We start from the raw sequence: 16840 nt of genomic DNA on the forward strand, positions 1-16840 counted from the left end.
AAAAGGCAGTGGAATGGTACAAAGTCCTAAAAGAAGTAAACTGTCAACCAAGAATTTTATATCCATCTAAACTATCCTTCAAAATGAAGGCAGAATAAAGATATTTCTATGTTTAAAAACAAAGCAAAGCAAAACAAAAAGACTTAGAGAATAGTTGCTGGTAGACCTGCTCTATAAGAAATGTTAAATGAAATCCTTTAGGCTAAACAGAAATTTACACCAGTTACTTCATTGTACAGACATAAAGGACACCAGAAAAGATAATCTTGTAGGTAAACGTAAAAGAATTTGTATATGTGTGAATTCTTAACTGCTTTATAAGACAATTACATAAAAATCACAGTTATAAAACAGTATTATTGGGCTTTTAACATGAAAAGATTATGTGTATGACAACAATAGCATAGTAGAGTAGGGAGGAAATGTTACATTGGAGCCAAGCTTATATTTTACTGGAATACTGTTAGAATTCATCTTAAGGAGATTATGGTAAATTAAAATGCATATTGTAATCACAAGAGCAATGATTTAAAAAATAGCCAAGGAATTAAAATGTTACACTACAAAACATTTATTTAACACAAAAGAAGGCAGTGAAGAAGCAGCAGAGGCACAAAACCACATGAAATATAAAGAAAAAAAGGAGCAAAATGCAGGATATAAATCCAACCATATCACAATTACATTAAATGCAAATGGATTAAACTTTCCAAGAAAAAGGCAGGGATTGTCAAACTAGATAAAACAACAAGATCCAAATGTATGCTATCTATAATAGCCACACTTTAGATTCACACATAAATAGCCTGAAAGTAAAAGGATGGAAAAAGATATACCATGCACATAGTAACATAAGAGAAGTAAAGTAGCTATGCTAATATCTTTAAGTAAAATATATTACTAGCGATGAAGGACATTTCCTATTGATAAAATGATCAATTTATAAGAAAAAAAGTGATTATAAACTATTATAAATTATTATATGAACCTAACAGCTGAATTCTCAAGGCACATGAATCAAAACTTGAAAAAAACTGAGGGAGAAATAAACAATTTAATAATAAGAAATGGGAGACTTCAATACTCCACTTTCAACACAAGGTGGAATAACTAAACAGAAAATCAGCAAAAACATAAAAGAACAATAAGTCAACCAACCTGACCTGACATCTATAGAACATTCTATCTAACAACAATAGAAATCATATGAAACATTCTTTGGGGAAAAAATTTTTTTGGCTACAGCATAAAACAAATCTTAACAAATTTCAAAGGGTTGAAATTATGTGAAATATATTTCCTGTACATAATGAATTTAAATCAGAAACCAACAACAGAAAATAATTTGGGAATTCCAATGTTTAAAAATTAATGCATGTCTAAATAAATCATGGATCTAAGAAGAAGTCAAAAGGTGTTACTACTATGATTATGTTATGTTATATGGCAAAAGAAAGATCATCTGGATGGGTCTAATCTAATCATAGAAGTGCTTTAAAAGGAAAGTTTTCTTCAGCTGGTAGAAGAAGGGGAAGTCAAAGAGATTTGAAAAAACAAGAAGAAATCAACATGCTGTTGTTGGCTTGAAGATGAACAGGGCCAGGTGATTAGAAATGTGGGCAGCCTGTCAAAGTTGAGAGTGGCCCCCAGATGACAGTAAGCAAGGAAAAGGGGACCTTAGTCCTACGTTGCAAGGACCTGAATTATACCAAAACCTGAATGAGTTAGGAAGTGGATTCTTCTTCAGAGTGTCCACAGGAGAGCCCAGGCCAGGGAACCCCTTCATTTCAGCCTTGTGGGACACTCAGCAGAGAACCCCATCAAGATCAACCAGGCTTGTGACCTATAGAACTGTGAAATAATCAATGAATGTTGTTTTAAAGTGCTAAATTTATTATAATTTGTGACACATAAATAGAAAACTAATAGAACTCATAACTAATAAGGAAACTGAACAAGTAATAAAAAAAATCTTTCCACAAAGGAAAGTTCAGGCCCAGATGGCTTCACTGATTAATTCTCTCAAATATATAAAGAAATAATAACCCCCATTCACAAACTTTCAGGAAGTAGAGGAGGAAACACTTCTCAACACATTCTATGAGGCTAGTATTACGATAATATCAAGTCAAAGATATCTTAAGAAAAACAAGGATCAGTCTCTCTAAGAATGTAGACCTAAATATCATCAACAAAATATTAGTAAACCAAATCTCACATAAGATAAAAGAACTTATACACAATGATCAAGTGAGATTTATTTCAGGAATGTAAGGTTGGCTTAACATCAAAAAAATCAATTCAAGTAATACAGTGTATTCATAGAATGAAAAACAAAAACCAAGACCATACAATTATCTAAACAGAAGCAGAAAAAACGTTTGACAAAATTCAACAACCATTCACAATAAAGACTCTCAGCAAACTAGGAAGAGAACTTTCTTAACTTGATAAACAGTATCTATAAAAAAACCTATAGCTATAGGTTTTATTTAAGAGAATGGAAAAAGATCAAAAACAAAATATGCATGTCCACTGTCATCTCTTCAAGTCAACACTATACTAAAAGTTTTAGTGCAATAAGGCAAAAAAAAAAAAGACATTATGGAAAGAAAGGAAAACTTATTTGTAGACGTCATGATCCTTTATGTGGAAAATACTGAGAAATCTACAAACAAAACAGAAAAACTACTAGAATAGTTAGTTCAGCAAGGTCACAAAATACAAGATCCATCTACAAACATCAATTTTACCCTTAAACAACACAGGGTTTGAACTGTGTGGTTCCAGTTACACAAGGATTTTTTTTCCATGAGAAAAATAACTCAATTTAAAAATGGGTAAATAAATGGGCAAAAGATATAGTAGGCCTTTAACCAATGAAGACATACAAATGGATAATAACCATATGAAAAGATGCTCATCATTATTAAACATTAGGAAAGCTAAAGTGAATAGCCTGGGACTTCCCTGGTGGCGCAGTGATTAAGAATCCGCCTGCCAATGCAGGGGGACATGGGTTCGCACCCTGGTCTGGGAAGATCCCACATGCCTCAGAGCCACTAAGCCCATGCACCACAACTACTAAGCCTGTGCTCTTGAGCCTGTGAGCTACAACTACTGAAGGCTGCGCGCCTAGAGTCCGTGCTCTGCAACAAGAGAAGCCACTGCATTGAAAAGCCCACGCACCACAACAAAGAGTAGCCCCTGCTCGCTGTAACTAGGGAAAGCCCGCACGCAGCAATGAAGACCCAACACAGACGAAATTAATTAATTAATTAATTTTAAAAAAATAAAGTGAATACCCCGTTAAAACCAAGGAGAGAAAGTACTTCACATCTACTATAATGGTGATAATCAAAAATATAGAAAATGAGGAGTTGGAGAAACTGGAATCCACATATACTGTTGGTGAGAATGTAAAATGATATGGCCATTTGGGAAACAGTTTAGTAATTTCTTCAAAAATTAAGCATACTACCCAGCAATTTCTCTCCTAGGTACCTATCCAAGAGAAATGAAAACATATGTCCACATAAACACTTGTAACACAAATGTGCACGATGACACTATTCATAATAGCCAATACCACCTTTAAAATGGGTGAATTTTATAATAAAAAGACAACATTCATTCATTCACTAACATTTACTGAATGCATACCTTGTACTAAATACTGATCTAGGTACTACGGAACCATCACACATAATGAGCCTGCTGTAATGAAAATCCACATTTTAGTGGAAAGAGACAAATTAGTAAACAAACTAATTACAAGGTCATTTGTCATTTTTTAAGTAGTATAAAGACAATAAAAATCAGGCTTTTTGATGAAGAATAACTGGGGTGAATGACAGAGGCTCAATGAACCCTTTCCACTTCTTTTACTTGCCTCAAGATTTCTTTACAAGGTCCCTTCTGCTATGATAGACAACATGTCATTAATACAGGAGATCCACACTTCACCTTGTTTCAGGTGGGCCTTTAGAGCCTATTGGCTGGAAAGTAACTTGATTTGGGAGAGATTTATTACACAATGCCCTAAATACTTAATGACAATATATAATTAGAGAACAATACAATTTGTAGAAAACAGGTGGAAAGAGGTAAAGTTAACTATAATGACAACAAAAAATACAAGTGGGGCAGATGTTGCTTACTTCACTGCTGAGAGGGAGTGATGATGAATACTCAAATCAAAAATTAATCACTGCACAATTTATAATATATAGTTTCTTTAGGGCCTGAAAATCATTATGATATACTGTATACTGATAACTTTTGGACATATTTTGGCTGAAATCATGATTAGGATGATTATTTAAGCTTGAAACAGTCTAAAGAGCACAAAAACTTAAATTAGTTCTTTAGACTAAGTCTAGAAAGTAGGAGAAGCACTGCTCACAGAAAACTGTCCTAAAATGCTGCTGTGGAGGAGGGAAGGGGTATGGGTAGCAACAACACAAACCTGAATTCTCACAGGACTTTTCATGTAGGATGGAAGGGAGTGAACCCAGGCATTTAAACCAGGCCATTACTCTTGGCAATGATTCCAAATATTGGGTTGGCAAAAAAGTTCGTTCGGGTTTCCCATAACATCTTACAGGAAAACCTGAAAGAACTTTCTGGCCAACCCAATACAAAAAGCAGGTACCTGTGAGCACAGACTGGCCTACTCGCAACAGTCTTCATGTTTCTACACGTCTCAACAAGAACTAAACAAGTCAAATTGTATGGAATATCTGTGCATGCCATCAAATGTTCAACACAGCCGATCCGTCTAAATGGCCTGTATGTAAAGGGCTTCCACCAATAAGTCTCACCTAGGAAGACTGGCACAACTTGGGTAGGCACAGACAGCATCCTCAGTCTATCAGGTTTATTAGCGGAGTCCTAAACACCTAGTAATTTAAATGACACCACAGTCAACGTGATTTTGATTAATCTCTTAGCGAGAAGGACAGGACAATCGGCTTCTTCCCAAGAAGTATTCAAACCTGGGAGTCTTGCCCATTAGTATAATATTAGTCACAGTTATAGTTCCTCTCCCAGTTAATATTTTTCAGGCGGGTGCAATGGGTGTCCAGCATAAAGTGGCTGCTAATCCATAAGATATTTAATATATTTCTTGGAAATACAAATAAACAACTGTACATGTTTGTTAACTTGGCTATGAAAGACTGCTAAATCAGCCTACTTTAGTCCGCAAGAAAGGCATTTTCCTCAGTTGTCACAATGTTGCCTTTCAACGCTCTCTGGAAATCACTCTGACCAAGCGTGGTTTCTTTCACAGGGCAGCCAAAGTTGCTAGGCAGCACCAAACACACCTGCAACCAAGTGCTTACAAAACAGAGTGAGAATTTTTTTGGCACTATTAAGAAAACAGAAACAGTCATTAACATAAGACCTTCCTAATATTCGTAAACCCAAACCTGACACAGAACCTCTCTTCTCCTCGGAAGGCATACTTTGAGGGAAAGGCAGAGGGGAGAAAGCTGAGGCATCGTGGAGAAGTAGAGAGGAACAGAGGGGAGCAGAGAAGAGTAGAGGAGAGAGGAAAGGAAGAGCAACATTGAAAAAATAACACTTTAGTACAGTTCATACAGGTTTTTAAAAACTATTTTAAACTCAAAGGACTCATTTTTGTGTTAAAAATTGCATATTTGATTACCTCACTCCAAACCCAAATTAGTTTAAATCCTTCTATCTACACAGAAAAATCACAGAAAAAGGACATAAAGAATGGATAGAAGTGATGACAAAGAGACTTGTCAGTTTCCATCTTATAGACTTTTCCTGTTTTCTAGTACTTGTGTGATTAAGCACACTGATCATTTCTTCAGACAGAAAATATTTCTAACCTATCTGTACCAAGAAGATAATTCAGGAAGATGTATTTATAAAACGCTGCATGTGATAGGACTCACCAGCAGTTTGATTAACAGAAGACATTTATTTCTATTACACTAGCACAAATATTCTCCAACTTTAGTGTTCATAAGAATCACCTGGAGGGCTTGTTAAAAATGCAGATTTCTGGGTCCCACTGCCAGAGTTTCTAATTCAGTAGGTATGAGTTGGGTCCTGAGGATCTGCATTTTTAGAAAATTTCCCAAGTGATGCTGATGCTGCTGGTCTAGGAGACACATTTTGAGAACCACTGGGCTACCAAATGCCTCCTGACTTGATGAATGTGTTCCACCTGGCTGTGGGAAGTCAGTGTTCAGATATTTTTCATTCCCTTACCTCATACAATGGGCCAAACACAATTTCCTTTCCTGCTCTGGTCTCCTCCTCTATGACTGGTTTATACCTAAACATTTATTATTTATCCTCTTTTTGTGAATATTGGAACAAATAATTCTTTTCCATTAAAGTGGGTACCTTCTGTCCACAAAGTATCTTTTTCTCAAAAGTCTCTGTGTGTTCTATACGTAACTAATAGAAGAAAAGTATATTTGGAGTTCTTTTCACTCCTTTTGCTCTCCCCTTTATTCTTATTTTATATCCATTACTTTTCAGCATCTTTTAGTTCTGCATAGTAGCAGACGAACCTCATTCAGCTCTTTTGTTCAACAATGTTGATTAAATTTTCTACTTCCTACCTTATCTGAATTTGCTTTTATTTTAAGACCAAATCTACTTATGACAAGAGCACACATAAACCTTCGGGATGCAGAGGATAATTAACCTATCCATAACTACATTTCATTTCTCTATCCTTTCAGGGTATTAACAGATTTTCACAAAGTACTGCATCATACAGAAGGCACATGGGATATACCTGACAGAGCACCTTTTAGTGGGTGAAGTCACAGTTTATTTCATTTTATTTTTTTAAAGAGAATTCTTTATTTATTTATTTAATTTATTTTATTTTTGGCTGTGTTGAGTCTTTGCTGCTGCGCACGGGCTTTCTCTAGTTGTGGAGAGCGGGGGCTACTCTTGGTTGCAGTGTGCGGGCTTCTCATTGCGTTGGCTTCTCTTGTTGCAGAGCATGGGCTCTAGGCGCATGGGCTTCAGTAGCTGTGGTGTATGGGCTCAGTAGCTGTGGCTCACGGGCTCTAGAGCGCAGGCTCAGTAGTTGTGGAGCATGGGCTTAGTTGCTCTGCGGCATGTGGGATCTTCCCAGACCAGGACACGGATTCGAGTGTCCTGCATTGGCAGGTGGATTCTTAACCACTGCACCACCAGGGAAGTCCCCAAAGTTTATTTTTATTAAAAGTTAAATCTGATTCCTATAAGGAGATGTTAATAAAGCTCAAAGACATGCCCAAAGTAACTGAATCTAGAGCCAAAACCATGAAGTTTGGTTTCCAGCGTGAAGGCCAGATATTTATATTTCTGTAGTTCTTATTTAAATCTCTATTTCTCTTTTATTACTTTGGACCCTCAAAATAAGTATTCTTTACAAGATTCCTATTACACATCAATTTGGGCTTTAATTACAAGTTACAATAAATCTGACAACAATGTATCTTCTCTTCCCTTAAATTTTCTCAGTTAAGTATTTTTCTGGTCCATAAGGTTATATTTTTACCTTCTTTAAAAGAGCAAAAAGCATTCAATACTATATCTCCTATAAGGTTTTGTTACTCTGCCTTTGTTATGCTCACAATACACTTTCTCCCTCCCATAAAGCCTCTTTGTTTTCTTAAGAATACCATTAAATTTGTATGCTAAAATTTAAAAACTACATTTAAAAGATAGTTTCAATGAAAATTTCCATTTTGGGGTATTATAGAGGGGGATACACTTACCTGTCCACTACAAACTAGAAAAAATATATAAAACAACTGTTTTCAGACATTGGACAGCAGCTAGTAAAGGTATATGATCCCTGGAAGAAGGCAAACAAATGAGCTAAGCCATACAACGGTCTTTCATTTCTGTTTGGACAAACATCCCAGACTACGCTAGAGGGAGGGTAGTCCTAAGCAGAACACAAAAGTCTTGGTGAATTATGGAGACAGAGATCGGAGTTCAGGGAGGCTGAGGTGGCTAGAAGTTACAGAACAGAGTCCCAGAGAAGAGAGAGCTATTCAGAAAAATAGCTGAGTAATCGGCACATAGGCCCGTTTGAGTTTTTGCTGAATGCCAAGACTGCACATGTGTAGAGTTAAACTGCGATAGCCTGGGAAAAGAACAACCAGGGAGTTGGAAGTAAAACAGTTCCCAGAAGTCACACAGAACAGGGAGGTGTACAAGTTTTGACCAGTCAGAATGAGGAAGTCATAGCTGATCCCAGGATACTCAGTCCTATTGAGAACCCAGAAAGAGCTAACTAAATGGTTGTTAGAGAAAAATCTAGCCTACAGACTAGTCCTAATAAAGCCTAAACATAAGCTTCTAAGAAGTCAAGATCTACCAATAACTTAAATGCCCGCTAGGACACTCTACAAAGGAAGACAGCAAAATCTAGATACTCATTAATGTAACATACACACTAACGAACAGCCAATAAAAAATTACAAGACATACGATGAAATTTGACTAGTCAATCAAGAGGAAAAAACCCAGAAATGACAAATTAGCATATGAGGATTTTAAAAAATCTATTATAAATAAGCCCAACATAATTAAAGATTTAAAGAAAAACATGAACATAATAATAAGATATAAAAAATAACCAAATGATAGTCAATAGATGAAAAATGACAAATCTAAAATGTTAACTCCATGCAGTAAAAGTTTCAGGAGATTAGATGTTGCTTAAGAAACTTGAAGACACAGAAATAGACACTATCCAAACTGAAACACATAGAGAAAAAAATTAAGATTGGGGAACAAAGCCTTAGTAACTTGTGGAATGATACAAGTGATACATGTAATTGCAGTGACAGCAGAGGTGAAGATAGAAAAAATATATGAAGAAATGATGATTTAAAATATTAAATTTAATAAAATCTATAAACCCACAGACCCAAGAAGCTCAATGAAACTCAAGCAGAAAAACACAAAGAACACCAAGGGGCACCGTTATCAACTTGCTAAAAACTAGTGATAGAAAGTTCTTGAGCAGGAAGATTAAAAAACACATGACAGGGCTTCCCTGGTGGCGCGGTGGTTGAGAGTCCGCCTGGCGATGCAGGCAGGGGACGCAGGTTCGTGCCCCGGTCCGGGAGGATCCCATATGCCGCGGAGTGGCTGGTTCCGTGAGCCATGGCCGCTAAGCCTGCACATCCGGAGCCTGTGCTCCACAGAGGGAGAGGCCACAACAGTGAGAGGCCCGCGTACGGCAAAAAAAAAAAAAAAAAAACAACACATGACATACAAAGAAACAGAATAAGAATGAATCTTATTTAAAAATCTCATTAGAAAAAAACATACCAACCAGAAGAAATTATAGAATATTTTAAAAGTGGTAAATAGAAAACAAAAACACACTGCTAAGCCAGAACTGTATAAAAATTTCCTTTAAAATTGAAAGTGAAATAGATATTTTCACACAAACAAAAGATAGAAGAATTTATTACCAGATAATCTGTATGGCCATAAACAAACAAACAAACATATATCTTCAGGTATAAATAAAATAATACTAAATGGAAACTTGGAAACAAACGAATAAAGACTTCCAGAAAATGGAAATATAAGCAATATCTTTTCATATTTAAAATTTACCTAAAACAAAGTTAATGAGCCCAAGCTTTTCCCATGGGAGCTGCCAGGTCGAGAGGAGCGTAGTCTTCTCCTCTCACTGCCGTGGCATGTGCTCATCCACTGATATCAGTGTTCTCTTAAAAGGAGGAGTCATCTGGCATAAATGTCACTTTACCTGCTGTGTTCAAGGCTCCTGCTCAACCAGATATTGTGAACTCTGTTCACACCAACTTGCACAAACACAGCAGATAGCCCTATGCTGTCAGTGAATTAGCAGGTCATCAAACCAGTGCTGAGTCTTTGGGTGCTGGCTAGGCTCTGGCTCAAGTTTCCAGGGTTCGAGGCAGTTGGACTGACTGTTCTGGCCAGGGTGCCTTTGGAAATAAGTATCCTGGGGGCCACATGTTTGTGCCAACCAGAACCTGGCAACATTGGCACCGCGGAGTGAACACAACACAGAAGTGATATGCCATCTGCTCTGCCCTGGATGCCTCGGCCTTATCAGCACTGGTTAGGTCTAAAAGTCATTGTACTGAGGAAATTCCTGAACTTCCTTTGGTGGCTGAAGATAAAGCTGAAGGCTACAAGAAGAACAGGGAGGCTGTTTTGCTTCTTAAGAAATCTAACAGGCCTTCTTAAGGCATGGAATGATTTCAAAAAGGTCTATGGCTCACAGCAAATGAGAGCTGGCAAAGGCAAAATGAGAAACTGTGTCATATCCAGGGTAGGGAACCCTGCATCATCTATAATGAGGACAACGGTATCACTGAGGCCTTCAGAAACATCCCTGGAATTACTCTGCTTAGTGTAAGCAAACTGAACATCTTGCAACTTACTCCTGATGAGCACATGGGACATTTCTGCCTTTGGACTGAAAGTACTTTCCACAACTAAGATGATCTGTATGGCATTTGGCATGAAGCTGCCTCCTTCAAGAGCAACTACAACCTTCCTATGTGCAAGATACTCAAAACAGACCTTTGCAGAATCTTGAAAAGCCCAGAGATCCAAAGAGCCCTCAGAACACCACACAGATTCATCTGTGAGTCCAGAAGAAGAATCCACTGAAAAACCTGAGAACCACGCTGAAGCTAAACCCATATGCAAAGACCATGCACTGGATGGACATAATTCTTCTCTAGGAGAAGAATCACAAACTCTGGATGGATAAGGCAGCAGCAGCGTTAGCAGCCATATCGGATGAGGACGGGGTTCCAGGCAAGAAGCCTGTGGTGGAGAAGAAAGGAAAGAAGGCTGCTGGTGTTAAGAAGAAGGCTTTTGTGGGGAAAAAGGCTGCAGTGACCAAAAAACCACCAGCTGAAAAGAAGCCCAAGAAAAGAAACCCACCACAGAAGAAAAGAAGCCTGCTGCATAAACTTTAATTTGTGCATTCCATAAAGGTCAGATCATTTTGGACAGTTAATTCTGAATAAAGACCTGATCAAAGAGGCAAAAAAAAAAAAAAAGAAAACAAAAACAAAAAAATGAGCCCCAAGTAGAGATAATGCTAAAACTGTTGACATATATACATTACTATGTATGAAATAGATAACTAATGAGAACCTACTGTATAGCACAGGAAACTCAGTGCTCTGTGGTGACCTAAATGGGAAAGAAGGGGGGACATATGTATATATACAGCTGATTCACTTTGGTGTACAGAAGAAACTAATACAACATTATAAAGCAACTATACTCCAATAAAAAATAATAAAAAAAGGCAGGAAAAACTAAAGAAAAACTGAAAAATTGGTGAAAAACAGAAAATAAATTACAAGATGGTAGATTTAAACCCAACCATATTGGATAATTAATCAAGTGTAAAAGATACTAACACTCCAATAAAAAGCCAGGGATGTCAGACAGGATTATAAACCAAAACCAACTACATGCCAAATCCAACTATGAGAACCCTACTTTAATTATAAAGACAAAGATAGGGAAAACTAGAAGGATGGAAAAGAATATACTCTACAAATTCTAATTATAAGAAAGCTGGAGTGGCTATATTAATATCATACAAGGTATTTCAGAACAAGTAATATTATCAGGGACAAAGAAGCATGTTACAAAATGAAAGAACTTAATGTACCAAGAAGACATTACAATCCTAAATGCAAAGGCATCAGATAACTGAAATTTAAAATATGTGAAGGAAAGATAGAAATAAAAAGAAAAATAAATCCATAATCATATTTGGAGCTTTCAAAGCTCTCAGTTAATGACAGAAAAATCAGACCCCAAATCAGTAAGTATATAGAAGACCTGAACAAATACTATAAAAACATTGACCCTATTGCTATATATTGACTACTCCATCCAGTAATTGTAGATTAGGTTACTTTTACATGTGGATGAACTATTCAGCAAGATAGGTCGTACCACAGGATATAAAACAAGTCTCAATAATTTCAACATATTGAAATTGTGGAGACTCCATTTTCTGACACAGAGGAATGAAATTAGAAATAAATGTCAGAAAGTTATCTGAGAAATCTGCAAAAATTTGAAATTAAGAAAAATTTATAAATGATTATAAACCATTCAAAGAGGAAAACACAAAGGGAATTAGAAAATATTTTGGGGCTTCCCTGGTGGCGCAGTGGTTGAGAGCCCGCCTGCCAATGCAGGGGACACGGGTTCGTGCCCCGGTCCGGGAAGATCCCACATGCCGCGGAGCGGCTAGGCCTGTGAGCCATGGCCACTGAGCCTGCGCTCCGCAACGGGAGAGCCCACAACAGTGAGAGGACCACGTACTGAAAAAAAAAAAAAAAAAAGAAAATATTTTGAAAAAAAAAAAGCACAACATAAGAAAGTGTGGGATGCAGGTAAAGGAGTTCTCAGAGGGAAATTTATAACATTAAATGTTTAAAACTTTAAATGTTTAAATGTGTAAATCTGTAATTTTATATGAAAAGAATAAAGTCCCAAACCAATGATCTAAATGTCAATCTTGGAAGTTAGAAAAAGAAATGCAAATTAAAACTGAAATAAATAGAAGGAAAAATTAACATAAGGCCAGAAATAAATGATATAGAAAACAAACAATAGAGAAAATCTAATACAAGCTGTTTTGTTAAAAAATCAATAAGATTGATCAAGAAAAAAAAGATACAAATCATCAAAATGAAAAAGGGGCACACAGATGCAATGCCACAGACATCATCAAGTTGAAAAAGGAATATTATGAACAACTTCATGCTACTTATATGACAACTTATGAAATGTACAAATCCCTTAAAAGACAGAAATTACCAAAACTGACTGAAGACAAAAGAGAACATCTTAATACCTCCATGTCAATTAAAGAAATTATAATATCACAAAGATAGAAAATAGAAAAAGGAAGAAACAATTTCCAATTCATTTAGTGAAGCCAGAATTACCTTAATACCAAACCAGATAACTACTAGGAAAAAAAACAACCTACAAATAACTTCACAAAACATAGATGATGTTAAAATGTTGGGGAAACAAGAAAAATAAGACAATGCAGAGATAACGAAATGGTCAGTTGCTCCTTGCCAACTGCTGCCACAGTCTCCACACACAATCACTGTCAGCTGTAAACAAATTAAGCCCAGTGGTTCACAGGTGTTCACAGTCATAACACAAAAATGAACCTTCCTTCAGAAATGTAGCATTTAAAAGTTCTGAGGTGGAACTAAGAAAGGTAAAAACCAGAATCAAGTGTACTGCTTGCTACCTTATGCTTCACTCCAACGCAGATTTTAAGTAGTCTCCTACTGGTATGAAAAAATATGATAACCATCTGCATTTAAATGTTAGCAGTGGTATTCAAAGAATGTATTAGAACTCGCTTGTTTACTGTTAAAGTCGTACAGCAACATGATCAAATTATTTGCCTGATGGACTATGGAAACTTTATCCTAAGCCAGTAGAATATGTATGATGGCTTAGATTTTCATAATTATTTTTTCATCTTAACATAACTCTCATCTCCCAAAACCACTTCTTAACAATTTAATGAGAATAAAACCACAGTAAGATAATCTCTATTTCTTACATTCAGATTAAAAATATAAAACGACAGAAGTAAAGGAGTAAACTTGGAATTCCAACCAGTCTCCAGATTCCTTAAACTGCCGTGTGATGACAATACTGTGTACCAAGCAAAAGCATAAAGTATGTTTTAAGAGATTTTCCACTGGAAAATATACACAATTTAACATTCAAAGGTCTTTAATTTCCCACGGCATTATTAAATAGCAGCCTTTTCTCAAGGCACTTTGCTATCTAAACAGAAGACAGCAACAGAAACAACCCGCCAGTCCCTGTGCAGTGAAGTTCTCCTAAGACTGCAGTACCGCCCTGAGACTTTAGCCACCTTTGAATTTAAAGCCGTCATTCTAAAATTTTAATAGGGAGTATAGTGGGTGATAGAGGATTTAAATTGGGGCTCACTCCTAGTAAATTCTCATTATTATATGAATTTTGAAAAATTAAAATTATATCCTCTATCTATACTCCATTAATAAATTTAACCAGAAATTCTATACGATCAGAAGAGAAATTGGCAATTCTTATACTCCTGAGTGTCAACAGCAGCTCTGACCTCAATTTCACTGAAGCACACACCTGGGTGGGTCTCTGCCAGGTCAAGTGCCAACTAAATTCTTCAATTAAAAAAAAAAAGCGTTTAAGGAACATTTATGCACTAACTGCTGCAAGGTAACTTTCAGGAAACTATCTTAACACCAAAACAAACACAAAGAAATCCTACCAAATAATTTTTAGAAACTGTGAAATGCCATCTCTAGAGTCAGAAGTTGGTAGTTGGTAGTTGTGTTAAGGACATTTTTCCTCCTTAAAAAGAAGTTTCTTATACAATAGGTTTCATTACAGGAATGTATTGATTGAAACTAGTTTCACTACCACTAATGTTCTGCTTAATTTTAAAGATAACATAATACTGAACAGAATAATGTGTTCTATTAATAACATTTTATTGAAACAGTAGACTGATTTATTGCATGTTTGTCCAAATAAACACCCAGATCATTTGCCATAAATCTTCTTAAGTCTAAACAGAAGGCTGAGATGCAACTTGATAAAAATAAAAAGTTATCATAAAACATAATGAAAAATCCAATCTGAAAATTAAACAGTGCACTGCCCAGCTTCATGCTTTGTTTAGGGTCTGAAGCTTGCAATGAAGATGAAAGAATTGCTCTAGTTTACTTAAAATGGCTATTGTGAGTCTTCATTTGGGAAAAACTATAAAAATAATTAAAATCTGTTAGAGGAAGTCTGGCCATTTAGTTTCTGAGGCAATTCACTCTAAGCGCATTGCTCGTACACTTTAAGATAAAATAGCTTATTTTTTATTTAAAGATACTTTTTAACTTGAACTTTATTTTGTGGGGGTGAGAGAGGGCCGAACTTAACAGGCTTGTGTTCACGAACTAAAATACTTCTCCCTGGAGCTTTAAGTTTGCAGTGAGTCTACTCAGACCCATTCTGGTGGTGTATGTACACACAGGAGTGTGCATGTACACCAGCTATGTCGTAGGTGATATGTGAGAGGATGCCATCAGGGCATTCCTCTGAGAACAGTGATCCACATGCCACTTGGAAGGCAACATTTGCATTTCATAGCCAAGAGATAAGGCTGTGTTCTACTACATATTCTATATAAACTTAGCCCTTTATCTGTAGCTGATCTGCCTCATGTAGAAAGTTGTTAAAGATCTCTTCTATATTATTTACCATTTCTAAAAATTCTTGTTTTCTAAATTTATATATGGCATTCTCGATATTAGGAAGCCTAACTTGTCCTGTAATCTTTCAAATTAATTTTGAAAAAGAGAAGTTATTTAACTATCTTAAAGAAATAGCAATGTTTGCTACACAAATTTAAAAGTAGGATTATAGAAACTGCAATATATTGACTTCAGTAGAGTTAGATGTAAGAGTTCTATATTTAAAGCACCAGAATTTATTAACCAAGACTCAACAGTGCAATTATATACTCCAGCTTACAGAATACCCACCACCTGGGTAAATCCTTCATCTACTGTATAACCTATCATAATTCATTAAGCAGTCCCTTATTGATGGAAGCTTAGATATTGTGCTGACCACTGACGCATGGCTTACTCCACGCTCCATTTAATTATAAAATGTGGGAAACTACAGACTCCCTTCTATTAGCCAGAGCTCTGGATGTCAATTAGGTTCTGCTTATTTCACATGATTTTGGGGGTCTTCTTTGTTTGTCTCTGCTGGCAAGGACAATGGTGAAAACATGAGAATTCTCTCCAGCATTAACAAAATAGGGAACATTTTTCAGTTTTTTGGGGTAAGAAGCAGCAGTGTGGCAGCAGCAGAAGCACCAATGGCTTGTTGACCTGGCTTCCTAACCTTTTGGCCTCACTGGTGGGAATCTATTCTGTGGTTTCCTGGACGTCCAGAGACCAGTGCAGCAGCAGTAGATGCTGTGTTCTGGATTCCAGCATAGCTCCAGTGATGGTCTCAGAGCATTATGCCCTGAGTATATAAGTTCTATATTGTTCTGAAGTCACCACCCGAAGTCCAACATAAAATCGCTTCTTAGGCCCTTCCAAAGCTTTTATTCCTAGTATGTAAAATTCCTTCTTGTTTAAAATAACTTGAATGGTTTCTGTTTCCCACACTGAACTCTGACTGACAAGTCTTCTGCTATTACTAACAATGAATTCTTTTTTTTTCTGAATTAAGATACAATTTATGTACAATAAGATTCATCCTTAAGTCTATGGTTTTTCAAGTTTTAAGAAATGAGTACAGTCGGGTAAGCACCATAATAATCAAGAAAGTTCCATCATACCAAAAAAACTCCTCATGCTTTGTAATCAGCCCTAAAAATTCTTGATTTGCTTCTGTCTCTGTAGTTTTCCTCTTCAGGAATGTCATATAAATGGACTCACTCTTTGAGTCTCGCTTCTTTCACTTAGCATAATGCATTGGAGATTCAGGTATGTAGTGTGTATGTTAACAGTCCGTTCCTTTTTTTGCTGAGTAGGGCCATGTGGATTGTTTCCAGTTTTTAAGGAATATGAATAAAGCCAGTGTAAATACTCACATATAGGTTTTCATGTGAATATAGGTCTTCATTTCACTTGGGTAAAAATCTAGGAGGTAATCCTGGTAAAAAGTGGACCTGAACTAGGGTGGAAGCAGTGAAGGTGGTAAGCAATGGTATTAGTTGTGATATTTTTAGAATGGGCTGGATTTG

The 16840-nt window shown here is 36.4% G+C and overlaps 1 protein-coding gene and 1 pseudogene across 5 annotated transcripts in view; one reads left to right on the top strand and one right to left on the bottom strand.

The window, feature by feature from the left end:
- The window catches only part of KIAA1328, a gene marked incomplete at both ends in the record, with an annotated part of 383031 nt that overhangs the window by 179616 nt on the left and 186575 nt on the right, over positions 1 to 16840 (bottom strand). The gene's annotated exons all lie outside the window — the stretch shown is intronic.
- Positions 9700 to 11738, top strand: LOC309970584 (large ribosomal subunit protein uL4-like; annotated as a pseudogene). The gene has a single exon. The product of its transcript is annotated as a large ribosomal subunit protein uL4-like (transcript).

Source organism: Leucopleurus acutus (assembly GCF_964270905.1).
Source record: "Leucopleurus acutus genome assembly, chromosome: 13".
Classification (NCBI taxonomy): Eukaryota; Metazoa; Chordata; class Mammalia; order Artiodactyla; family Delphinidae; genus Leucopleurus; species Leucopleurus acutus.